This window comes from Protopterus annectens, chromosome 1.part1, assembly GCF_019279795.1.
Source record: "Protopterus annectens isolate FY-2018-M chromosome 1.part1, PAN1.0, whole genome shotgun sequence".
Lineage (NCBI taxonomy): Eukaryota > Metazoa > Chordata > Ceratodontiformes > Protopteridae > Protopterus > Protopterus annectens.
The window spans coordinates 1,366,164,651-1,366,192,350 of NC_056726.1; positions in this window are offsets into that span (position 1 = coordinate 1,366,164,651).

The following is a 27,700-nucleotide window of genomic DNA, read 5'->3' on the forward strand; positions in this document are numbered from 1 at the left end:
TAAGCGAGGCAGTGCTGCAGTAACACTATCAAGTTAACAATAAATACTAATATAGGTGATGCCATGTAACTAATCCTGTGGCAATAGGTGGTTAGTCTAGGTCTGGAGTGCAGACGGTTCTAGGTTCTATTACATGGTGAGCAAACTTTTCTTTTACTGTGTTGACATTGCAAATTATACAAATGAACGGCAACATAGTGAAGTGTTTTCTCAACCTTCTTGTGGCAAGAGCTGTAAGTTTAAGACTACTATACACTTGGTCTTGGGTTTGAAAAACACATATACCATACACTTTTAATGTTGCTCCATGTCACGTCATATGTACTCTCACTCCTAACACCTTGACATAGTGAAGCTGATATCAATATTTACATGTATGAAGGCTGAGACACTAATTTTGTGTCATTTATTTTTACCTATTCATTTATATTGGTATTGAACATATATTATGAAAAGTATGACTGTGGGCATAATGTGCACTATGTTCATGCAAGTATATTTCTGCATTCCCTTTTGAATAACAGAGCATCAGTGGCTGTATGTCAAATATCCTTGGAATTGCATTTCTTGTTTTTTTTTTTTTGTTTTGTTTTTTTATTGGCCACTGTTGCACATCTGTTACCATCATGCAAATAGATGCCTCCTGGCTTACTGTGTTTGTGCAATGGTAAGCAGCACACAGCTTTTTTAAAAGAAGCAAAATCCAGACAGTGAGCACTCTCAGTAAATGCAATACGTGCAAACTGGTGGGAAAACATATATTTAAAGTGGAATTGGTGGGAAATGCTGATTAGACATTGAGCTTGATCTTTAACTCATTATATCTGAGTGTCATCTGCAGTTAACTCCTACTGATGCCTCTAGGTATCAAATATTGCTTATTCATATTTGCATCAATAATTCCAAAACTATGCTATGTACAATATTTGAAAATATTTTATCTTAAAGCCTAGACAATGGCAAACTCAACTGTGTTCATATTTGACTCCTATGTAATGCAGGGAAAGAGATATTAACTGTTGTTTTTTTATATTAATTTATGCAGATATTATTTTCACATTTTTCTAAATATTTCAACAACCAAGTAACTCAGACAGAATTCCTTAGCCTTATATGAAAGCTTTCAGCAAGATGAATAAAATGCTGCTGACAGTATGTGTATAACTTGAGTGGTTGCTGAGATATTATAAGTTGTTTGCAAAATATTAGAAACTTATTTGCCACTGTGTTTACTGGAACTTATAAAATTCAGTTTATGACCTAGAATCTAAAGAATACTACCACTATAAAAATAGTTTGCAATGAAGGATTTGCCTTTTATACTTTTTTCATAGCCCCTATGGTTCCAGAGATATGAACATTTGTTTGAAATGTGAGTAGGTAATTTGTTTCTATCAAAAGGCTTAGACTACGCCTATTGGAAGTTACAGTGCAAACTTCCTGAGCTCCGTTGGAGTGAATGAGTTAAGAGACTTGACTGGTGTTGGAAAGGGTGTGTGCCTTAGAGTGCAGCATTGGGGTGTTCAGGAGACCAAGGTCTTTGTTGGGATCCTAGTTAAGGAGCATGGCCCACGCCTATTGCAAAGAGACTACTCAGCTTCTCAGTATGTCTGAGGTTTGGACTAGTTTGGCTAAGGCTTTGACCAGTGCGACAGGTATCCCATGCACTGGTGAGCACTGTCCTCATCGTTATGGCAATCTCCATAGGAGGATAAGGGAAACCCTGGATCAGTGGATCAGGGAATGTAGAGCATAGAACACTCCACAGATGTGAAAGTATAAACTACATTGACCAATAGTAAAAGTTATAGCTGAATATAGTCAAGACTGGTATTCATAATGGCATTCTGTTTTGTTGTTTCTTTTCCACAGCTGCTGAAAAAAGGGCCTCAAAAGTGAGGTCTCATGGAGAATGCCTGGCAAGTATGAGGGAAGCATGTGGTATGTATGCATATAAAAAATACTGTTATTGTAGCATTAACTGTTAAAGACAGATTACTTGTTATTTCAGACAGTTGTATATAACTGAGCATGCATATCTCAACTGAAAAATAAAGTATGCATGGCTTACTCTGTGGCACAAAGCAACTTTTTTACTTTCTCAAATAAAAGTGAGCAAAGCAGGCATGTATAAAGTGTAATAGGACAGTATGCATGCATTAGTCTGTAGTCCAAAATGAAGAGTACAGTATTACAGCACTCAGCGGTTGTGGGGCCAAAGGCCACACTTCTCAGATATACAGTAGTGTGTACAATAATGTTATATTTTCAGTATTACATGCACAACACTGTTAGCTAATCATCATTATAGCAAGTTACTTTCAGACCTCAATACCTTTGGCATGACTGGCCTGCTGTCAAGGCTAAGCATGCATATGTGCAAGATATGCACACATGAATGATTGCTGGCAGTACTATAGTGTCCATTTGTTAGTAACCGGGTAGTCTTCAAAGTAATAAAGAATTTTCTTAGGAGTTGGTAATGTTAAAAGTAAAACATAATAGAATAGAGTGAAATAATTGTAAAACGTTTTTTGTATTTTAACTATGAAGTTAGTAATGTTTCCTGTTTTTCTCTCTTCCCATCCCTTTTATTCTTTTTTATTGTTTAATTTGTTTTGATTTTGTTGCTATCATGCCTAATTTTGCATTTCTTTGTTTTAATGTATTATTTCTGATTTTGTTTGTGTTTGTTGTTATATAATTTGTTTTTATTTTTGTTATTAATATGTTTAATTTTTATTTTCTGTGTTCACCTTTTTATTTTTATGTGTCTGATTTTTTTCGTTTTTTTTTTTTATTTTATAATTGTATGTTAATTTTTTTTTTATTACTTCAGCACAGCAGGGTTCATAGGTAGGTACTAGGGTATCGGCCCTGGGGCCTATAAAAGCCTAGCCAAAAAGGTTCCCTGGCTTTTGCCACCCAAGAAAATTATTTTCCTTCGACCATGTCAAGCAGTGCCACAGAAGTGATCCCCGAGGTGAATTTTCTATTTCACATCCATTTGTCAAGATTTTTCTCAAAGAGGGCCAACAAGGGGCTTTACTTGACATGAATTGGTAGTTTGTTCCAAAGTATGGGAAGTCTCAGGGACAGGAATCTATCCCTCTAGCATGTTCTGTTTATTGAGATGACAAGGTTTAGGTCCCTGGAGCGTGTGGTTTGGAGAGATTGGGATTTCTTTTAAGTGTAGCATGTCTAACAGCTCTGGGTTTGGCATAGCTTTGTATGTTAGGCAGAGATCGCCTCTGAGTAGGCGATAAGTGATGGAGTAGAGCTGGAGTTTTTTGAGACTGTCTGCGTATGGAATCTGTTTGAGGATGGTAATCATTTTAGTGAGGTATTTCTGTGGCCTTTCCAATTGTTGTAGGTGTCTTGTGAGATACATGCCAAACAGAGCATTGTACTCTATAATGGGTCTGATGAGGGATGAGTAGAGAGGAACAGTGACCTCCTTTTTTGTAGAAGAGAACCCTTTTGTGATAAGGTGTGCCATGTAGAAGGATTTCCTGACAATAAACAGAACATGCTGGAGGGATAGATTCCTGTCCCAGAGACTTCCCATATTCTGGAATGAACTACCTATCTATATCAAACAAAGCTCTTCATTAGCACTCTTCAAGAAAAATCTTGATGATTGGATGGGAGATAGGAAATTCACCCCAGGGATCATTTCTGTGGCTCTGCTTGACAGGGGCACAGGAAAATAATTTTCTTGGGTGGCAAAAGCCAGGATACCATTTGGCTAGACTTATATAGGCCCTAGGGGCAATAGCCTAGTACCTACCTATGAACCTATGAACCTATGTGGTTATCAAAGGAGAGACTACTGTTCACCTGTGTCCCAAGGTCTCATCACACTTTCAGTGTTTAATGAGCTACTGCCTATGTGTTAGTTCATGGGTACCAAGTTTTTCTCAAAGGGGATGACAATGCACTTCTTTGCATTGAGCTTGAGGCCATGACTTTGACACCAAGCATCTGTCTCTGTCAGGCCCTTTTGTAGAATGTCTACATCATTAGGTAATTCTATTATGCAGGTAGGCAGGTGCCCCATGATCCTCCTACTCTCACTCCATGAGCTAAGGAACTGAGGCCCAGCATGTCTCAGCTGCAGCCTGGCAGCACCTCTTCTGCTCCTTCTGTACTACCTGGACCCTCTGGTAGTTCTGGACAAGAGGATAGGCCTGTGGTCCCTCTGAGAGAAGTGGGGAAGGGGGTGCATTTATCACCCAGAATGAGTTGCCAGGTATGATATGTAGGATTGTGCACTTCACAGTGGACATATACCTATGCTGGATGGAGCACCTGCTCTACATCCTGGTACAGAGTACCCGTCGAAGATACACTTTGCACTTCAACAGGTATGTTCCCATTTTGTTACCTACACAATGCATATGCCATAATGTAGTTAAGCATAAAAATGAAGTAATGGCTTTCACACTTTAATCTGTATGCATCACACAGGAGTGTAATGATGGCATGGCCTTGTTTGTCAAGCCATTTCACAGGTACACAGCACTCAGAATACCTGAAAGGGGAATGCTATGTTATCAGGTCCTTTGATAGCAATTTTAGCATTTCAAAGATGTTTTGCTAGCATGATAGCTCCTTAGCCTGTCATTTTGTTTTGGGTGAGCAAAGATGAATTAGTGCTAGGGCACTAACTAGACTGCACTGTTATTTTGGGTGGGTAAGCATATTATACTTACTGCTATGGCACAAAAAAGGACATGGTTTGCTTGTTTGTCTCTTTGTTTTGTATCCTCCGTCTTATTTTTTGAAATATGCAGACTCTTTCATATTTATTCGGGGGGCAGATACTGACAGCACTTCCTTTACTGCTTTATCTGTAAGCAGTTAATTTGTAGTTATGTGATCCTCATATGTATTATCATTCTTTTCTCTTGTAGGACACAGTATGTCCGCTTGTCAAAGGATCCATTTATAGATGCAGAGAATAATCTGCTAATTGATGCCTTAAGGCAACATGCTGCTGTGCTGATGTCCAGGAGTGGGCCAATATGGCTGAACATACAGCCTTCTGGGATTAATTAGTGATCAGCATTAGCACCGTTGGTTGACTCAATCACAAATACAAGCAGGTGCATCACAAAGAAACAGATACGGTAACTACTGCACATAGGCGTGCAGCTGCAGTGGCAAGTGATCATCAAGTCACAGGTGGAGGCAGTGCTCCAGAATCCCCTCTCCCTGCCCATGAGAAATTCCTAGTGAACACTGCTACCCAGGACAGCTCCCAGCAATCCATGCCACATTATGTTCTGGATGTGGGTGCAACTCCTGCATCCCAACAGGAGCTTCCAGGTGTGTTTCATTAGATAATAATTAGAATACTGTGGCACAGTGCACTAACTTCAGTAATGTATATGTCTGTGTCATTTGTTTGTTGGTGGGTGGATTTAGGGTTGCTACAGCTATAAGCTTAATTTGAAGTTGTCAGCCATATTCTTTTTGACATTTGAGGTACTGCAGATATACAGGTGTAAATGTATTATTCCCTGCTTAACTGTTGAATTTTATGCTGTTGCCATTACCTCTTGTTTTACTTATTTCAGGGCCATCAGGCTTACAGAGACACAGGCTTTCTGCAAATGGTAATCCTAATAAATTTAAATCTCAAGATATCTCATGTGTTCTCTCAGGCCTGTTGTATGTACTGCTGTACTGTAAGGATGGTAGTGCAGGTATTAATGTATTCCTGTGTTTCTCCCTTTTTTCACAGGTGAGGATGACAGTGGAAGTGTGGGCACTCTGACACCTGATGTCAGTGCCTCAGCAGACACTGATGATGATGGTGGCCACGCTGAGGCACAGTTAGGGGGTGCAGAGGTTGAATCTACCACAGATGTTGACACCTAGGGACCCCCTTCATTTTTACTGGACACAGCCAGTAGGTCTGTCCCTACCCAGTCCACTGAGGCTAGAGATAGTGGACAGGTTGAGGACGAGGACATTGATGGGGGAGAGTGGCTACTCCAGACTCAGTGCCTGTTGAATCTGTCTGTCACCAAAGTGTTGGCGAAGTACCACAGAGGAGGGTTGATAGGGGTGCTCAGAAGATGCCTGCTGTCTGTCTTCCACCTGGTGCAAGTGTCTCTTCCCATGTCACTCAATGGATGTTCAGGGCCATCATGGAGGCACAGGCATGGTCTGAAAGGTGCTCCAGACAAATGCTCAGGATTCTAGTTGAGGCACAGTCTGACATCCTTGACTGCCTCAGCCATGTAGCCAATTCAGTGGATCAGTTGAATGACACATTGAAACATGGAGTGCCTGTGATGGAACGAGGGGTTTATATAATAGATTGTGCAGTGTCTGTGATGACATGTCTGTTGGGATGAGGATGTTGTCCACGTAGGTGTGGGTCAGCCACGTCATCTGGTGCTATCCAACATGGCATGCCCGATCACGCTCTCATACTGGCAGTACTTCCCCTGCACCATCAGAGAGTGTACTGTTCACACCCAGACATGGCAAGTTATGAGGTTGTGGTCTTGGATGTTCCTGTGAAGGGAGCATGTCCAGCAGACAACAGTCCCATTCAGGTAGTATCACTGCATTTGACCTGGGTGTGGAGGTACCAGTGTGCATCTCCTGGCAGAGCCAGGTATAATGGCCAGGGGAGACAACAATGAACTAACAACTCTGCCATGCGAAGCTCACACCTGTCCGACATACCAAAATGGGAGCTAGCACTGAGCTTGGCTGTGTTCATGCACACTGTCACACACCACTTTCAGATGGAGGACCCCTGCAGACACACATACAACAGTTACATGGTTCAACCTGCCTGCTCACCCATTCTTACTCACACACACTCAACAACCTTCCTTATCGGCCTAGGCCTCCTGCCCCACCCTCCACCACAATACCATGTGTAAGTAATGATTACTGTGCATTATCCCTGATTTCCTGCTTTTACTGTAGATTCAGAGGAAACTAAACCTTTATGTCTGATGTACAGGGTGCTTAGCTACATTATTGCTTAGTATATCTACATTTGTGTTATTTAAATGTTAATTATATCTGTGAATTATATTTGCCTTGCCAAGTTGTACAGTGGATAGCAACATCATTTCACTACCTTATCTCTTGTAAGGTTTGTAAAGTCAACTGTATGCAATGTGTCTCATTACTTTCTAACTGTTCTCTTTAATGATTATCCAGTACAAATGTATGGTGCACATCATAAGTCAAGCCATCACATTCAGATATTTGGATTGCATGACAACACTGTAGAATAATCTCATCAGAACAGTACAGTATAAGCTGTCTGTTGCATGTAGCTCACCAGAAACATGCATTTGCAGGGCACCTCACAGGGCTATCTCATCAAGCTATCACAGAACCTATAAACCATGCCATGATGTATGTGCACAAATTAAAACACGTCATTTTAATCTGTCTTGTATCACACGATGTGATGTCTGCCTGACATCAAGGCCACTGTCTGATCATGTCCTGGTGAGATACTGGAATATATAACACTCTGATATAGCTGATGACATCAGCATCGTCTGCTGAGCATATGGGAATAACAGTGTCCCACCTGCTTTTGTAAAATGCTTTCAGTAATATCAAGTTACAGCTCACTCACACACACACACACACACACACGCACACACACGCACACACACGCGCACACACACACATGCACACACACACACACACACACACACACACACACACACACACACACACACACACACACACACACACACACACACTGGGCTGCAATGAGAATAGAACCCCTAACTAAGTATACAGATTACAGATCAGTGAAGGTAACACACTTGGCATGACACAAGTCTGACTTACATTGTATCTGACAACCCTTTGTAGCTGATGACATCAGCAGTGTCTGCTGAGGACAAGATATGTGTCCAACCTGGTGGTGTAAATGTTCTCTACAATATCAAGTTACACCTTAGTCACACACACAAACAATTGACTGCAGTGAAAATAAAACCCCTACCGATCTAAATGCACAGACTACAGAACACAGTAGTTAATGGATACACCACAGAACAAGTCTGACTTACACAAGAGTGCAGGTGGACTTATAGTAGATTACATCAGCAGACCCTGTGGTAGACACCAGCTTGGGAAACTGGTATGGAATGACTATGTAGGGATGAGTAACTATCATAAAATGGCAAATCATGCCACTGGAGAAGTAACTGTAAGATACTACTTATACTCTGCTGCCTACAGTCACAGAGACCCAGTTGACTGCAGTGAGATTAGAACCCCTACCTAACTGCACAGACTACAGAACACAGTACTTAACACTTGTGCCATGGAATACATCAGACTTATGCAGGAGTGCAGGTGGACTTACAGTAGATGACATCAGCAGGTCTTGTGAGAGACAACAGCTTGTGAGGCTGGTATGGAAGGAATGTGTAAGGATGAGCAGCTATCAAAAAATCACCAGCCATGCCATTGGAAATTCTAGGATAGCACTTATATTCTGCTGACTAGAGACACACACAGCAGCATACACAGTCAACTGAAGTGAGAACAAACCTCCTACCCATCTAATTGCACAGACTACAGAACACAGTACTTAATGCATACACCATGGCATAAGTCTTACTTTACAGGACTGCAGGTGAACTTATAGTAGATGACATCAGCAGGCCATCTGAAAGCCAAAATGTTGGGAAACCTGCATAAACTCATAGCTTGATATCTTCACAGGAAGTTAATAAACCTAATAGCACTAGGCTGCTTAGAAGCTATATAGCAATACAAGTACCTTTATTGAGCATACATGGATGTTTGAATTTAGCACAGCAAGGTTGTGAGCACCACCAACTGGCACTGTCCATGAGGGAGCACACAACATTCTAAATTACACTTTGTTCTGTGGTTGATATATGTGTGTAAAAAATAAACTGAGACCCCAGGGTTGTAATGCTTGTGGGTGTGTGGCCAGCACATGGACTGAAATCAGACAGCATCATATATACATTTCCATAGCACATTAGACCATACCTCTCAACTTTTTATACCAAGGAATCTGGACAAAGCCATACATACTGGGTTGAAAATGGACCAAACATAAGGACACATTTTACATACTGCTCTTACAAACTTATACAGTTGATAGAATGGCATGCTTTGCATTAATGTGAATTGTCTTAAGGGTAGGGGTTTTGAAATTCAAATGACTGTCATTGTTTTCTAGCTTCAATAGTCAAGTATTTAAAAATTATTTGCCAGAAAATCTACTTTTTATGAGGAGCAGGGCAAAAATGTGATGCAAAAATCAAGGCATTCTAGAAATATTTAAACAGTTGAAAGGTGTGCATTGGGCAGCTGATTTGCGCTATAGTTAGCTAAGTGTATATGCATGTGGGATGCGGCTGTTTGCTTGTAGGTAAGCAGTGTGCAAACACAAGCCTCATTGCTAATGATGGCAGTTACTCCATGCTGGGTTTTTGCGATAGCCAAAAGCATTTATTGAATGTATCCAGTTTCTATGTCTGCCTGTCTGCTTCCTAGGTGGCCTAGTTTCAGCAATGCCATGCTTCATGCAAGCCACGTGAGCACAGCCAAACCTGCAGTCATTTATTTGCACTATGCCATGCATCTCAGAAACAGTGGAATAAAAAAAAAAGAAAAATAGGAAAATAAATGGAAAAAGGACATACATGAGCTGAGCAAATGCAAAGTATGAGATACACAATGTAAAATTATACTTCACACCAGATATTTCAACATAGATCAGGATTTGAACTCTCACTCCACTGCAGATTCAGAAAACAGGATGGATGCCTTAGCTCTCTTTGCCACATAAACATCTTTGCAGCAAAGAACTGAAGTCATTGTTCACGCAAACAAATACATCACAATGTACACTGGTTTGAGCTCTTCAGCTGTGATTTGAACTTTTAACCCTCTTTATTATACTTGGACATAGTGCATTTAATGATCACACAACCTGTTAGGCTTCTGCTTGCAAATATACAGCTTTGTCTTACTTGTCTCTGCTTCTTGATACTTCATTAATTATCAGAACAGTACTTTGAGACATTCTAGTGTGTAAGGTATTCAGTATCCTTGGCCTTAAAATGTGTGTGGAGATCATCTGGGAGTTATATGATATGCAATTGCCAGAAAGTGAAGGACAGCCATATACTGTTCTTTTTGTGGTACCATTGCTGAGTTACTGTTATGGCACAAGCAAGGCTGCACTGCTTTTTTTTTGGGGGGGGGGGTCATGTACTGTTATGTCACAAACAAGCATAGCCTGTTCTTTTGGTGGGGAGCAAAGGTGAGTTACTGCTATGGCACAAACTAGGATATGATGTTCTTGTTACTCTCCTTGTACTGCATCCTGCCTGTTGTTTGATCTTGGGAAGGGTTGGCAAGTCAGAAACTGCAATGTGTATCAGGACTGTCTAACTTCTCTCTCTTTACAGATTTTTCAGTACAAATGTATCATGCAAAAATAAGTGCACGTATTGAGCATCAGTATACTTCAGAGGTAGGACCGCATGAATCTTTGAAACTGAGGCCTCATACTTACTAATGGACACATATGAGTAAAGTAAAGGTCTCTCTCCTGTCACATGTTAAAGTACTTTTTGCACAAATCCAGGGCAATATTTACTTAATTCCTATTCCAACCTACTAAATATAGGGATATGCCATAATATCATTCATAAACTACACTCTACATTCAGGACTTACCTTGCAAATGTAGCGGTGGACACATTTTGAGTTCAAGGCTGACTCTATCTGATGAAAGTAGTACACAGCCAGTACATGGGGAGGTACAGGTTGTGTGAGTTGCCTGACATCAATTTTACTATGTGTGAGAGTAGGAGAAAGATATTAGGCACCCAGGTGGCCAGTGAATGCATTATGCATTGTCTTTTAGCAAAGCAAAGGCATACTGAGCATGCTTATATCTGCCTGCAGGCACAGTAGCTGGTGGTTCCTCCTCTGAGTACTCTTCTGACTGTGGCTGTGGTGATCTAGCCATTGGTGGGGGAATTTGTGCCACTTTCCCTATCTGATCCTGCTGCAGCTGTTTCCACAAGATAAGATTGTCTATTATAGCACATACTGTGCAGACTTGTGCACATGTCTCTGGATTATAATGCAGGGCTCCACCAGATGTATCTAAGCATTGGAACACTGTCTTCAACAGCCCAAACACATGCTCTATGATGTTTCTGGATTGGGTGTGTGCCTTATTAAGGCATTCTTCCATAGGTGTATCACACATCTGATTGGTGTCATCATCCACATTTCCAGTGCATAGCCAGCATCCCCCAGTAAATGGCCCTGTGGGATGTCCCCCCAAGCAAATATTTGATACAGCTATGTGTGTCAGATATGGGAGTCATAATAACTGCCAGGGTTGCCAGCACACATTCAAGATTATTCCCTGCGCATTGCACATGACTTGGCAGTTGATGGAGTGGTATCCCTTGTGGTTCATGTAGACTCTACCTTGCTCACCAGGTGTTGCCTTGATGTGTACAAAAGTGCAATCTATGGCACCCAGTATTTCAGGGTAGTGGACTACTGGGTAGAAGTGTTGTATATTGCTAGCCTTCTTCTCAGAAATATGGGGAAAACATATATGCTCACTGGCATTTATGAGCATAGCATCCATGAATTGATGGAGGATCCTGGATGCTGATGCCTGTAACACACCCATCTTGTTCCCAGTTCATATTTGAAAAGTACCCATAGCTAATATCCTAAGAGCTACACATACCTTAATTTTCACTGGGATGGGTTCCCCTCAGTTGGTTCTGGGTCTGAGCTGAGGGAGGCAGAGCTCACAGAGTTCTTGTAAAGTGTCCCTGTACAACCTGTAGCACTCTACAATCTCCAGGTCATGTAGTGTCTGATAAGTTACCCTGGGCCTGAACACTCTTCTCATTCTCAGGCTAGACCTATTATCATCAGCACAAGAAGCATTGACTTCAGCCTGTAGCACATGCAAATGTAGAATAGCTGCAGCACCCCTAGTATTGTGTCATTTAAAATCTCCTTGTCTCTACTCCAATGATATTGAAATATTTAGGAAAACAAGAATGGAGGTTACATGAATGCTTTATAGCATGATGAATAGCTGTATTGTATTGGATTGGTTCATGAAAATGGAATTCACCTGCTTATACTGTATTAGCATTTATTACACACACCTGCTGCTTGCTCATCAGTGTACTAGGTGCACCTTCGCTCATACCTGTGCACCCCTGCATAGCTATTTGTAAATAAAGTAAGCACAACAAAATTGTAATTACTTTCTTCCTTTCCCGTGATATCAAGCAAACATTCAGTATAAAAAGGAAAGCTTGTCCACCCTGTCCTCGAACCCAGGACCTTCTGCACTCTAGTCCTACACATACACTTGGTGCCGCAGGACTAGTCACATGACAAGCACAATGTGCACAATCATGCAAAGAAGGACATTAAAAAACGCACAAAAATTATTTGAAACAGATAGAGCAGACACATTTTGCAACAAAATTCTGAGGATTACATACAAGCAGTGATTTGTGCATAGTTTACATGCAGTTTCACCCTCCACAGACCGACCTGTACAACTTTGAAAGTGTAACCTGACATACCCCCGATTACATCACTCACTGTTGACATACTTTGAAAACAAAAACACAGTGGAAGTGCCTACACAGAGTGAACATCCCTACACTGTTACTCTTTTTTGTGATTCAGCAATACCAATGAGTTTTTTATCTAATTTGCATCTTCACCATGCTGACAGCCTGGAATTTATACGGTTAGTAGCAGTGTCAGTGGAAAAATTGCACAGGAGCACAATGTTGTAAACACAGGGGGAAGCTATCCTTTGCTCATATATTTCCTACATACTACATATGCTTACAGTAAAATATAATAGTCTGTTTCAGGATGTTCAAACATTGGAGCAGCCTGCATTACATGCAGTTGCATTTTATTTTGGGGATGGGGGGCAAAGGTGCATTTATGTCATCATCATCATCTTCTTTCGGCTGTTCCCATTAGGGGTCACCAAAGCGGATCATCTGTTTCCATTTCTTCCTGTCCTTTGCATCGTGCTCTATCACACCAACCACCTGCATGTCCTCTCTCATCACATCCATAAACCTTATCTTAGGCCTTCCTCTTTTCCTGTTACCTGGTAGCTTCATCCTTAGCATCTTCTTCCTAATACACTCAGCATCCCTCCTCAGCACATGTCCAAACCAATGTAATCTTGCCTCTCTGGCTTTGTCTCCAAACCTTCCAACCTGGGCTGACCCTCTAATATAGTTGTTCCTAATCCTGTCCACCCTCATTACACCCAGTGCAAATCTTAACATCTTTAACTCTGCCACATCCAGCTCTGACTCCTGCCTCTTTGTCAATGCCACTGTCTCCAACCCATATAACATAGCTGGTCTCACTACCCTCTTGTAGACCTTCCCTTTAACTCTTACTGGTACTCATCTGTCACAAATCACTTCTGACACTCTTCTCCACCCACTCCATCCTGCCTGTACTCTCTTCTTCACCTCTCTTCCACACTGACCATTACTCTGAACTATTGATCCCAAGTATTTAAAGTGATCCATATTCACCACCTCTACTCCTTGCATCCTCACCATTCCTCTATCCTCCATCCCATTCATGCACATATATTCTGTCTTAGTCTTGCTGACCTTCATTCCTCTTCTCTCTAGAGCATATCTCCATCTCTCCAGGGTCTCCTCCACCTGTTCCCTACTCTCACTACAGATCACAATGTCATCTGCAAAAATCATAGTCCATGGAGAGTCCTGCCTGATCGCGTTTGTCAATCTGTCCATCACCATTGCAAATAAGAAAGGGCTCAGAGCTGATCTTTGATGTAATCTCACCTCCACCATAAGAGCATCCGTCACTCCCACAGCAGACCTCACCTCTGTCACACTAACCTCATACATATCCTGTACCACTCTTACATACTTCTCTGATACTCCCAACTTCCTCATACAATATCACAACTCCTCTCTAGGCACCCTGTCATATCCTTTCTCTAAGTCTTCAAAAACACAATGCAACTCCTTCTGACCTTCTCTCTACTTCTCCATCAACACTCTCAGAGCAAACATTGCATCTGTAGTGCTCTTTCAGGAGCATTTATGTCATGGCCCTTACAAATATATATTTTTTGTTTTGTAACTCTAATATTCTAGCATCCACGGTGTGTAATTAGGTCATGATATGTATGGGGTTACATGTTGAAGTCATTTCTGTACAGATTTTAAGAGCTTTTACTTGGTATTGCTTCCATGTAGACTCCTTTCCGTGGTTATATTCGGAAAGTTTCCAAATACACAGCCAATTCAAGCACAGAGTCTACATGGCTGCCTAACAGGTTGTTGAATCACTCTACCATGTTGATTTCCTTCATTATCATAAAATCTGGCTACTTATGCTGTAATTTGCATGCCACAAAAGTTTCCATATTTGTGTATAGTGTGCGCTACTGCACAGAGATTTCTGAATCTAAAATTTGTCGCACTGGTGTGCACATTGCGCCATGATGCACACATGGTAAGAATTATTGTTTAGACTTTTATGAATGCCCTCCCCCAGTTATGCCAAATTGTTACACTTATTTTATCTTTAATATAAGTCAATGTAGTAATGAACATTAGGAAAAAAAAGGGTTTTCTTATTTAGTACAGATCTCGGGCCTTCTCATCACTTCCTGGTTTACCCTTTCAGTCCTTATGTTAGCACTACACTTCTGCAACTCATCATAATGGTGACAACACTGCTGGCCAGAGCAGGTTACACCTGGCAGAGTTGACGAGTGGTCATCCAACTCTTGCCAGATATTGATTTTTTTTTCCAATTTGTATGCCGTATTCATCCCTTGATTTCATCTCAGTATGAATCATTGAGAAGGTAGAGCATTATCATGATCTCCTTGTTGGACCAGCCTGTTTTTTGCAATGGGTATTATTACAGCTATTGATATTATTGGCAAGTTTGGTTTAACCAAAACTTCTTTGTCGCATACTATTTTATCTTAAAGGAAACCAGTTACCTTTTCCTTCTATGTTTGATTAAAATGGAAATATATGATTAATAAGTACTATTTCTAATGCTCACTAGTAAAGGTTAATTTTTTTGTACCTAACACTAGTATGTCTCATACTGTACAGGATATTTTTTCTTCTATTTTTATTTTGAAGGGCTCAAAATAAATGTCACTATGTGTTATTTTTAAGTTTTAGGAAGTTATGATTTATTTTCAGTGCTAGGGTGTGACATGCATTATTGGATGGGCAGGGATTACACTTCTGTGACTATATTGAGATTTCTCTGTTTAATTATCTGATTTCAGTTATGTAACAGTTTTATTTAGTGTGGATAGTAGTAAGACTTGGCCAGCATTTTGTACTTTAAAGATGATTACATCAAACCACATTCGGACTTTGGCCTTTTTCCCCTTTTGCACATGTAGTATTGATAGAGAATAGAGGATTAAAGCAGAGAAAGGATAACTTCAGCCATAAAGAATATTGTGTCCTCATGACAATACTTCAGACATATAGGAAACTTCTTTTTCATAAATGGGGCCCAGATAAGGTGAGAGGAACAAGACCTGGAATCAGATAATTGTTAAAATTAATGCAGTGGATGGCAGAAATGAGCTCTGATGTAGGGCAAGAAAAGGGCAAATGATACTGGACAGGGAATCCTTTACTTGTTTCCTGGGATAGCATTAAGAAATTTCTGTACTTGGTTCTCCTTTGCAAGGCCAGGCAGAATACAATTTTCTGTGTCATTACAGGAGTGGGTGTGGGCCTCCAGATCTTATTCAGTTAACACCAGATGAGGAATACCTTCTATCCATCCACGGGGATGGCTATGACACAGAAGATGGTTGAACAGGGATAATTATAAATGATATGGACACTGTTCCATCTTTCTAATGTCTGCAGCAGCAGCAACAACACTTATCTGCTCATGAAGGTTGGTTTAAAATTAGTAACATACATTACTGATATAAAGAGATTTGAATGCAGACAAGAAATCATGTAATTAAGCATGTCACAATTAATTATTATTAGGTAAACCTTGAACATCAGCAAAGAATGGGAATGAAGGCTGTGTGCATGGTAGGTGTCCCTTTCACACCTTTGATGCATATATTACTGTACACTATTTCATTATTATTAATGTCTTTAAATATTTTTTTCACTGGGTCAGCATCAGAAACAAACGGTTCAACTATATCAATAAATCTGGATGATATCAATAGCAGAGTGGATGCTGATGATGCTACTGATGATGATAACATAGCTATATATTTGAGGCAACATGAGAAACGTGGATATCTGCACATTTAATGGCAGGATCTCTCACCACACAACATGTTAGTAACTCTACAAAATGTGACAGTGCATCAAAAAGTCAAGCATGAGCTGACATACCACTAAAGCTTGTACGGGAGGAGCACTGCCTGCGCCTCTACACCAGTATTACCAAAACCAGAGGAACTCTTTGAGAATGATGGCAATCATTCAAAAGTGGCAGTGCTCACACTGACACCTTCACAAAGGAGAATCAGGTACAGACATTTCTTAATGCTACCCCAGGAAACAAGTAAAGGATTGCCTGTCCATAAGTAATTGTGCTGCAACTCAGAGCACTGCCACAGAGTGTCAATTGAATCCTTCAGGGTATGATTTGCAGCACTACTTTGAAATGGCATAGAGTAGGTGCAATTCCATCTCAGAACTGGAAACAGGAAAGCTACCAGCAAGTGATACCATTTTTGCCAATTGCAATTCTAATAGATTTGGTGAGGCTTCTGTTTATAAAGCAGACTAGTGAACAGCAGAGAAAAGTGGGAAAATTGAAATATGAATCACAAATGGAGTAAAACATATTCATTAGCATGCAAATAGTTACATCATTGTTAATGTACATCTTATTATTTTTGCATTTGCATAAGCACATTTGAGGCCATCGCACATTAGAATAAATAACCTCTATGAATAGCAGATCGGCCACGAACATCACAGATAGCTCTAGTGCATTTGCATAACTGACTACAAGTACTGGCCTAGTATTATAATAGCAGTACCTGGGGAGCAGACTACAATAGATGCACTCACAAATGTCACCCTTCTCCTTCTACCCTCCCTCCCCAGGAAAACTTGGAAATAGACCTTTATTGCCTGGAGTAACAGCTCATCCACTGTATCATGATTCAGTTTACTATGTCCTGCTGCTCCCTGTATACCACTGATCCATAATGATGTTATATGTGCATGTAGGTCTGCTACATATATATCAAATATAATAAACTTAGCAGTGAAATATTAAGAAAATGTGATGTACAAAACAAATCATACAAAACTATAATACATTATAAAATATGTAAACAGAAGTCACTCTACAAGAACTAACTATATACAGAACCCATCTATGCGAGGTCCCTAAAAAGAAGGTTTAAATGCAGAGTATTTATGTTAGTATAAACTCATACACCATTCTCCAAGTGTCCCTCTGTGTAGGATTTAGCCTCATGGAATACCACAGATATTTGTGGGCAGAAATATGCTTCCCAGCAATCTTTTGGAGACCTTCCCAAGAAAGAGTCGATCTATCCCTCCAATTTAAGGTGATATAGTATTTTATCAGCATAAAAGATGTTATAAGAAAGTGTATATTCTTAACGTCCTTCCCTTCCGGGGGTATATGGAGGAGGGCAAATTGCCAAGAGAGCATAGATTTTTCATAGCCCATTATTTCTAGTTTGACTCTGAGGGCACACCAAAGCCTGTAAGCGCACTTGCAACTCCAAAAGATGTGCATGATATCTGCTTCCATCGTAGGGCAGAATTGGCAAAAAGGAGGGATTTCATTGTACATCTTGTTTAGTAAAGCTGGGGTATAGTATGCGTTATTTATTAACATAAGTTGGGTATATCTGAACTTTAGCAGGGGAATAGCTTTGGAAAATTTTCGAATGGCTTGGGCAATGGACTCAGAAGAAATCGAGGGGTCTTGTTTTAACCAAAAATCAGAATGGATAGCATCTTTCGAGCATCTGATTGCAGAGATTAGTTTATAAGCGTGAGAAACCATTTTCTTTTTACGAGTTAGAAGATTCCACAATACCTTACATAATTCTAATTGGTATTCATGAATGTCGATACCTGCCCAAAATCTACTACAAATATCTTTTAATTGCCTAATCATGATGGGGTATTTGAGCGGAAGCTTAAGTCTGTTTCTGATGGAAGACGTATCATCCATCTTTAGTGAAAAGAAGTCAAGGACGGTTTTACTTTTGATCAGGGGGTATGGATTCAAATTAATCATATTCTCGTTTAGTTTAATGTTAGGATTAAGGTGTAAAGGTTGGAAAAGAAGAAAAGGTAAATGTAGGTTTAAGGATTTAAACAGGTTTTGCGTACATTTGATTTGGGACCATAGGTCATTTTGAATTTTATACTTTATTTTGGCTGTGATATCTAAAAAAGGAAGTGCCATGGGATTAATGGAAAGCGTCAATAAAAAGAAATTTAAAAAAAAAAACAAAAGAAAATGTGATGTACAAGAACTGCATGCTTACCATAGCATCATAAAATATTAACAAGTATAAAACAAAAAATACACAAACCAGATGTACAGCACGTACTTTCAGAGACATATATTTTGGCAAAGATATAGGCCCACCTGCCACATAATACTTGTTAAAACCTCTAGTTACAGTTATAGTGATTTTACCTAATAATGCATTTGAAAGCTGACAGCAGGCCTCTGTTTGTTTCTCTCTCTCTCTCTGAGTCTTACAGAGATGTATGCAATTCATACTGAATACAGTCAATTGGCATAGAATGGTTCTGAATCACATTACAGGAGATGACTCCAGAGTGGTGGAGACAGGGAAACCTGAGTCAGTGATCTGTATAATATGGTGGAGATATCCAGTGACTGCCTCAGTAATCATGAGGATCTTCATAATCATCCTCTTTCTTAGGGCTTTATGGCCATTTTTAGACAGGAATATAATGCATATGGCATATGTTGAAATGTGTACCTGGGCAGATTCACAAAGCTGTTATATTTATGCATCGAGAGATGAGGAGACCATAGCAGAGTGCAGAGTTTTATTACTTTAGGACGTACAACAGACTGTTTCACTACAGCCAAGTCCATTTCATAAAGCAGATCCAATGGAGGACCTAGCAAAATTAGTGCACGATGTACAGGAACAGGGGCAAAGTGCAATATATATAAATAAATATATATATATATATATATATATATATATATATATATATATATATATATATATATATATATATATATATATATATATATATATATATATATATATAGTTTAGTTATAGTTATATATACATACATACATACATATACACACACACACACACACACACACACACACACACACATAGAGAGAGAGATAATATTCATGGAAGAATGTAGCCTGAAAAGGATCTCTTACTAATGAACTGCTTGCTGTGATCAACGGTTCAGTTCCTTCACCCTTTATTTGAAAGCTATGTGACTCTGAACAAGTCACTTAACCAGATAGTGCTTTCTGGCTGGTTAACAAACTTACAAAATAAAAATATAAATAAAAAAGAACAAATGGGATGGTAGAATCTTTCAGAATTTAGTAAACATCTAGTCATTCATTCATTCATTTGCATATTGCTTATTAAGTTTACGTGTTACACATTTCATTAAAAGATATTTGAGAAAACTGTAGGAAGGATTTACTGGTGTACCAGGTCATTCCTGTACATAACACTGAAGTTATAGGCTGCTGTTCCAATCATCCAAATGGGCATATCACATGTCGTTTTCAAAATAACTTTATATAGTCATCTGAATTATTACAATTAACTTGGGAAAATGGCAGTCCATCGCACAGATATACAGGAAGTATGGGTATGGTTGCTATATGAGCAGGAAATGTTATACCATAGATATATTACATCTGTATATATTTTAGTGCCTTAAATCAATTTTAGAACATGGTATTTTTTTACTGATACCATATTTCATAGGTTCATAGGTAGGTACTAGGCTATCGGCCCAAGGGCCTACGTAAAACTAGCTAACAAGGTTCCCTGGCTTACGTCACCCAAGAAAGTTATTTTCCTGTGCCACTGTTGAGCAGAGACACAGAACTGATCCTATTTCCCATCCACTCATCAAGATTTTTTTTGAAGAATGTTAATGAAGAACTTTGCTTGACATAGATGGGTAGTCTGTTCCAGAGTATGGGAAGTCTGCAGGACAGGAATGTATCCCTCCATCATGTCCTGTTTATTCTGGTGACAAGGTTTAGGTCCCTAGAGCGTGTAGCTTGGAGGGATTGGAATTTCTTTAGGTGTAGCATGTCCAACAGCTCTGAGTTTGACATAGCTTTATATGTTAGGCAGAGATCACCTCACAGTAGGCAATATGCTAAGGAGTAAAGCTGGAGTTTTTTGAGGTGATCAGTGTAGGGTATTTGTTTGAGGCCAGTAATCCTCTTTGTGAGGTACTTCTGTGGCCTTTCCAGCTGCTGCAGTTGTCTTGTGAGGTACATTCCAAAAGGGGCGTTGTACTCTATAAAGGGTCTAATGAGTGTCGAGTAGAGGGGAACAATGACCTCTTTTTTCCTGGATGAGAACCCTTTTATGATGAGTTGTGCCACATAGAAGGACTTCCTGACTACTGTGGCAATGTGACTATCAAAGGAGAGACTACTGTCCACCTGAGTCCCAAGGTCTCTTATCATGCATTCGGTGTTAAGTAGATTGCTGCCTATGTGGTAGTTCATGGGTACAAAGTTTTTACCAAAGGGGATGACACTACACTTTTTGGCATTGAGCTTGAGGCCATGGCTCTGACACCAGGCATCTGTCTCAGCGAGGCCCTTCTGTAGGATGTCCACATCATTTGGGGACTTGACTATGGCTTCTAGTTTGCAGTCATCTGTGAACTTCGTTAGCCAGAGGCCTTCTGTATTAGCCTGTACTTCAGAGAAGTAGATACCAAACAGGAAAGGTCCCAGGATGGAACCCTTTGGTACTCCACTTGTCACTGCGTTGAGGTTAGATTTGGAATCTGCAACTTTTACAGTGTGGGTTCTGTTACTGAGCCAGTTGGCAACCCATCTTGTGATGTAGGGATTTATATGTAGTTTAGTGAGTTTAGCTATAATTCCAGAATGGGGGATAGTGTCGAAAGCCTTGGCGAGGTCAATATATACTGTGTGAATCACCTTACCCTCATCTACGGCTTTGGTGACTGCCTCAAAGAAGTCGATCAGATTTAGGAGGCATGATCTGTCTTTCAGAAACCTGAACTGGGTGGGATCCAGAGTTTGGAGGTTACCAATGTCTTGGTTTATGAGTTCCATGATGATACGTTCCAGGCTCATCAGGCTAATAGGTCGATAGTTCCCGGGATCAGTGGTGGCTCCCCCTTTGTGGAGTGGGATAACTGTTGCTGTGCACCATTCAGTGGACACAAAGCCTAATGCAAGGCTATTATTGAACATGGTGCTTAAGTGAGGAGCCAGTTCGTTCTGAAGTTCATGTAAAACGCAGCCTGGGATGTTGTCCCGTCCCATGGATGCTGTGTTTTTGGCTTTAGAGAGTGCAGCTTTTACCTGCGTAGTTGTAATTACAGGGACTCTGCATTCTTCCTGCATAGATATGGTCCCTTAAGGGGTGAGAGCGGTGTAAAGTTAACACTGAACCTATGTGCCAGGATGTTGGCAATATCAGTTGGTTCTGTAATTTTCTTGCCTTTGTGCTTTAACTCAGAGCAGATCTGGGTGTTGCCATCGAGATTCTTAACATAGCTATAGAATGCTTTGTGGTTGTCCTTGGAATTAGTTGCGATTTTTTTTCATAGCTAGCTTTGGAGGATCTTATAAGGGATCTCAGCTTCTTACTGAGGCTGACCAGGGAGCTCCTCCACTCATGGGATTTTACTCTCTTTTGCAACAGTTTCTTCCTTCTGTTGTACAGTTTGTTTATGGCAGGGGACCACCAGAGTGGCTTCCTTTTTTTGGAGGAAAGCGTCTTGGTTCTGTTTAGGATAACACGATCCATGCACTCGTGTAAGTGCTTATAGAGTGCATTTGTGTAGGATTCAGCAGTTTTAAATGTATTGTCCATCTGCATGGGTGTCATGAAGTTCACCACTTCTGTCTTAAGAAGCATGAAGTTGGCTTTGGAGAATTTTTTTACTATGGTTTCCTTAATGGGGGGTGGGAGCGTGAAATGGATATCAAGGGTGATTAGCTTATGGTCGGAGAGGACCAACGAGGAGTTGGCTTCAGGTGTGGAACACTGGTCACTCATGTTGGTAATGACTAGGTCTAGGATATTGTTGCCCTTGATGGGGGTGTGGATAAGTTGATCCAGGGCATTGGAGTTTATGAATTCCAGAAAGCGTTGAGCTAAGGAGTTGGTACACGAGTAGTTTTCCCAGTTAATGGTGGGGTAATTGAAGTCGCCCATTATTAGCATGTTTGGTTGAACCCTAATATTTTCCAGTACATCAAGAAAAGAGGAGTGGGAATCCTGGGGCAAGGCAGGGGATCCGTAGCATGCTACAATTTGGATTGCAGTTTTGCCCAGAGTTAGTTGCACTTGAATAACCTCAGATGCATTATGCTGAGCCACTAGCCTGGAGGTGTGGATATCCTTAATGAATATGGACACACCTCCACCTTTGGTGTTTCGGTCCAGGTTACATGACTGAAAAGTGTGGTATGAGTTATAGCTTGGTAGTGCAGGGGTGCTCTCTGGAGCCTTGAACCAGGTCTCAGTCCCTGCACAAGTATCGATGTTCTCCATTATAAGGAGTGGCTCGAGTGAGTGCATTTTGAGATTTAGACTTCTAGCACTGAGTAGCATTACCCTAAGTTTTTGCTTGCCTGTTCCTGTTATGGTGGTGAAATTGTTTTTTGAACCTTGCTTAAAAAAGGCACTATAGGGGCAGTGAGATCCTTAGCCAGTATCCAGAATCCCAGGAGTGTCAGGTGCAGGCCATCTGTGGCAAAGCATCATGGTCTGTCGACCATGTCATCCCAAGCAGACAGATACTGGATCCCCTTAGAATGACACCAGAAGCTTAGCCAATTGTTGAAGTCAATCATTTTGTCCTTGTACTGCAGTATCATTCTGGGCGATGGCAGAATGCTACTCAGGGTCAGGGTCATACCGGCATGGGCTACATGATCAGAGAGTTCTTCCATGTCTCTTTTCATGTAGTCCTGGGAGGTACATCTCAGGTCATTCACACCAACATGGACAATGACAGAGTCATATTTGTACTTGTTGTGGAGTGACCTGAGTGCATGGGTTATGTGGTGGATCCTGGCACCCGACAGGAATCTGACAGTCACCTTCTCCTTGTTTAGCCTGGTGAGTGGGACATCAGTGTGCCTGACTATAGAGTCACCTATGACTAGTGTGTTGGGTACATTGTTTTGCCTTATAGGCTGTGGTTGACTGGCACACTGAGTCTGTGGGCTATGTGTCATTTAGGTTGTGTTGGGGGATGGAGGTTGCTTGCGTTTCTGCTTTGGAGGTCTCTGTTGCTTAGACAGATTATTATTGAGAGCCTCCACCAATGTTTTTGTATTACTATGTGTGGATATTTGTGGTGTAGATTTAGTGAGACTATGTGATGAGTGTGGCGTGGTGCAAATGTTTACCTTCTCCTCATGATTGTCAAATTCTGTCTTGGTTGGAGAGAGCTTTACCTCCAGTTTGGCTAGATAAGTGCATCTCTCACAGGTTGTAGTGTTGGGTGGTAGGAGGAGAGGGTTGTCTGTATACATGAGGTAATTTCTACATTTCCTTAAGATGCACCGATTCATCAGATAGACAGGAGAGAACACTGGTAACTGACCCTTGGACATGCCTGAATAAAAAACTATTTTCCTCTAGATAAGTGAGGAAAGTGAGTACAAGAGCTGTTTTTCTCTAAGCAAGTGAGAAAAGTAAGTACAAAAACTGTTTTCCTCTAGGTAATGAGGAAGACTGAGTGCTTTAGTAATTAGTAGCTTATTTAGTGCTTACAAGTTCTGAACAAGTATTGAGCATGAATAAGTAAATTTAAGTGCTATAACTAAGAATCTGTATCTGCACTAGACAAGTTACAAGACAGAAACAAGTGCAAATGCAGGTTTTCAAATCAGAAAGTTAAGAGAGATGGAAGAGATTGCCCAAATGGCCAATAACTACAATTTCTGGGTCAGAACCACTAACTATGTGGTAGACAGGTTACCTACTGCTTACTACTCCACTAAGCTAGAAGGCAGGGACGTCGGGAGGCATACGCACTGTACTGATTTCAGTACAACTTATTTAGAAGGGGGGGTAGCTTTTTAAATGTTTGTTTTTCGTGCTTTACTGCACGATGACATCAGCCAGTCGGCTGAGAGCTCACCGCGCATGTATTTCCAGCCGTTACACAAGCAGGAAAGGATTAGCGTTATGGACTATTTAGCCATTACACGAGGGGGAGAGGATTGTTTTGGAGACTGTTTGGAAGACCAGAGCGGGAGAGGATTGTTTTGGAGACTATTTAGAAGGGCTGGTGAGAGACCAGAGCAGGAGAGGAGTGTGAGTGTGTGTGTGTGTGTGTGTGTGTAAATGCCCCAGGTGGGATGTACTGGTGATTAGTCATGGTGGTGTGGTAGGGAATACCTCAGGCTTGAACCCTGTACCTTGTATGCAGGTGTTAAAGACCTGAATTCCCTACCCACCACCATTTGTAAAAAAATTGCAGATTTTTGCCTCATATTTGATCTGATCAATATCTGTATCGTATCTGTGGTTTTTAAATATTGCAATGCTTGAAATTTGATGGTGCAGTGGTAGCAACGTAGCATTGATGTCTCACAGCTGTAGGTTCTTGAGTTTGGTTCTTGGCTGGGGTGCCTTCTTTGTGGGGGGGGGTCTATCTTCTCCCTGTGTTTGTGTGGGTTTGCTTTTGTGTCCTCCCATGTTACAAAGACCTGTCTGCATTACTTTTTCCTGGGCCTCTGCTGAGAATTGTTTTTTTTTTTTTTTTTCCAAGTCAGACTGTCCTGATTAACAAATTGACAGGCATTTAAATTTAGACTTCAGGTTTCTGAATGTTTACTTCCTTACATATTTGATGGTGCAGTGGCAGTATTGTTGCCTCACAGCTATAGGTTTTCTGGTTTGATTCTTGGCTGGGGTGCCTTCTGTGTGGAGTCTGCATCTTATCCCTGTGTTTGTGACATAGTAAAATAATGTTTTATTCTAGCAATAAATATATACTAACATAACCTTTTTTATAGCAATTTTTTTAAGTTTATGACTATTTGAAATTTGTCCTTATTTTTGGGACTGTAATACCCTGTTATTGGCTTTGTCCATGTTTTTTGTGCTAAGGTTGACAGCTATGGCAAGAACTGAATTCACTGAATATGTTTGAGGGCTGTATTCCCTCATTACTGGGTTTGTCCAGGTGTTTTGTGCTAAGAGGTTGGCAGCTATGGTGAGAACTGAATTCATTAAATGATAGCCATTTAAGTTTCAGTCTTCCTCTCTTTCACAAAGCAGGTGATTTGGCATAGTGGTATGTTCTGACTATTTTGCACAGTAACATTGGCAGTAAAATGTATGATGGTAACACAGCATTTTATTCTAGCAGCTTTCCAAGATTATACAAGCAATGTTTAATGTGTTCCTTTTTTTGCCCTTTTGACCCACCCCAATAAATTTGGCTTTTTCCAGACTTCTTGTGCTGTGAAGTTGAGATGTAGTTGAGTATTGCATAGATTTTACAAGGAGCTGAGAGCTGCAGGGGAAGAGAAGTTTAGTGCTGATTATGCTAAGTTGGCTCACATTGCTAGTAGCACAAAATGTTGTATACTTGCTTTTAATGCAGAAGGTTGTTGGTTCTACTCCCATAAGGGGTGAATGCTGCTGTACTGAAAGTTAAGACACTAACTATGAGCCTGTTATCAGTTTGCCATCCATTTCCTATTGCAATATCACTAGCTTATTATTAATATAATTTAGACAATTTATTCCTCAGGGACATCAGACACTTTATTTTTCGGTGAAGTCATGAAATATAAAGGTGATTGCTAGCAGCAACCTCTTCATTAGTTAGATTTATTTAACGTGGAATTATTTAGATTACTTTTTACTACTTCAGAGATTGTGCATATTATTTACTGATAATGGTGGACTATAAAAGTTTGACTAGACTTTTATGATGGAAATGTTCTGAATTGGGCAGTTTTGTTTCATTGTTTATTGGAAAAATGTTCAAAGCAATAGGAAGGTGTATCAAAGAGCACATGTATGTTTCATATGCAAGGGGCCTATGATTTAAAAGCAGCCCAGAATTAATTTTTATCTGCCACTGGTAAATGTATTTTTCTTTGAATGTGGGTTTTAATGTTGTTTCAATGAATGTGAGTTTCAAGGGCAAAGAAGTTTTAATGCCAAGTTTGTTTAGCAGATGTCTTAGTGTTTGTGCTGTAAAATGCAAAATAAAACTTTCAAATGAAGTTCAAATCATCATAGAAGTAAATCAGTATGCACATTAGTGTTTATGGTAAATGGAGTGAAATAGCAAAGTAATGGATCATTGGAATGGCTGCAGGGGGAGGCTCCATTCGACCATGGTTTTGTGAGGGGAAGGGCGGCGAACTTAGACAGCCCCAGCTGAACTATACCTCCCAACTGTCCAGATTTTCAAAGAATGAATAGATTTTTTGCTTCTTAGTTTTGGTTTGTTCCTCAATTTGTGGTTTTCTGGCAAATGATTTAGGAATTAAGTCACTAAATAATGACACTAGTTTCAGACTTTATAACCTTCAGAAAAATGCATGCTAAAATAAGATCTGTTCTATCAACTGTCCCAGTTTATACAAGAGCAATTTTTAGTACTGTTTATATGTTCCCTCAATATATTTGACCTTGTCCAGATTTATTGCATTAACAGGTTGAGAGGTACATGCAAATAAATTGCTTTATAGAATTAGGCATAGCCAAACCTCAACTGTCCCTGATTTTGTCTCAAAATGTTGCTCTTCCCCTAATGATCCCTCCACAAAATAGCAATTTTGGAAGAAAACATAGAGGGTTTACTTTACTTTTATAAATAACTGTAATGATCAGAGTTATACATTACTTTTATTTCAGAAATGCATGTAGATTCTCTAATTTTGTCAGCTGCTCTAAGTTAACTGTGCTCATATTAAAATGGTGTCCCTCCTTTGATAGGTTCCCAGCTGTATTGTCTGGCAATTTTATATTTTTGCATCACATTTTTGGTCCGTTTTTCATAAAATGGCAGTTTTCTGGCAAATTAGTGGCAAATTGTTAAAGACTGAAGTTAGAAAATAATGCAGACATTTCAGTTTCAGATTTCATACCTTTCAGAAAATTCGTACTGATGCAAGACCTACTACTATTCTATTATCTTTCTAAGTTTATAAGAGCAATATTTAAAAAAAAAATGTCCTTATTTTTGGGCCTTTGCCTCAGTTTTATTTATGAGTTTGTTGCTGTAAGAGGTTGAGAGGTGTTGTTTGTGTGTGTGTGTGTGTGTGTGTGTGTGTGTGTGTGTGTGTGTGTGTGGTAGGTAGCATACCTCTCAACTGTCCACATTTTGCAGAATG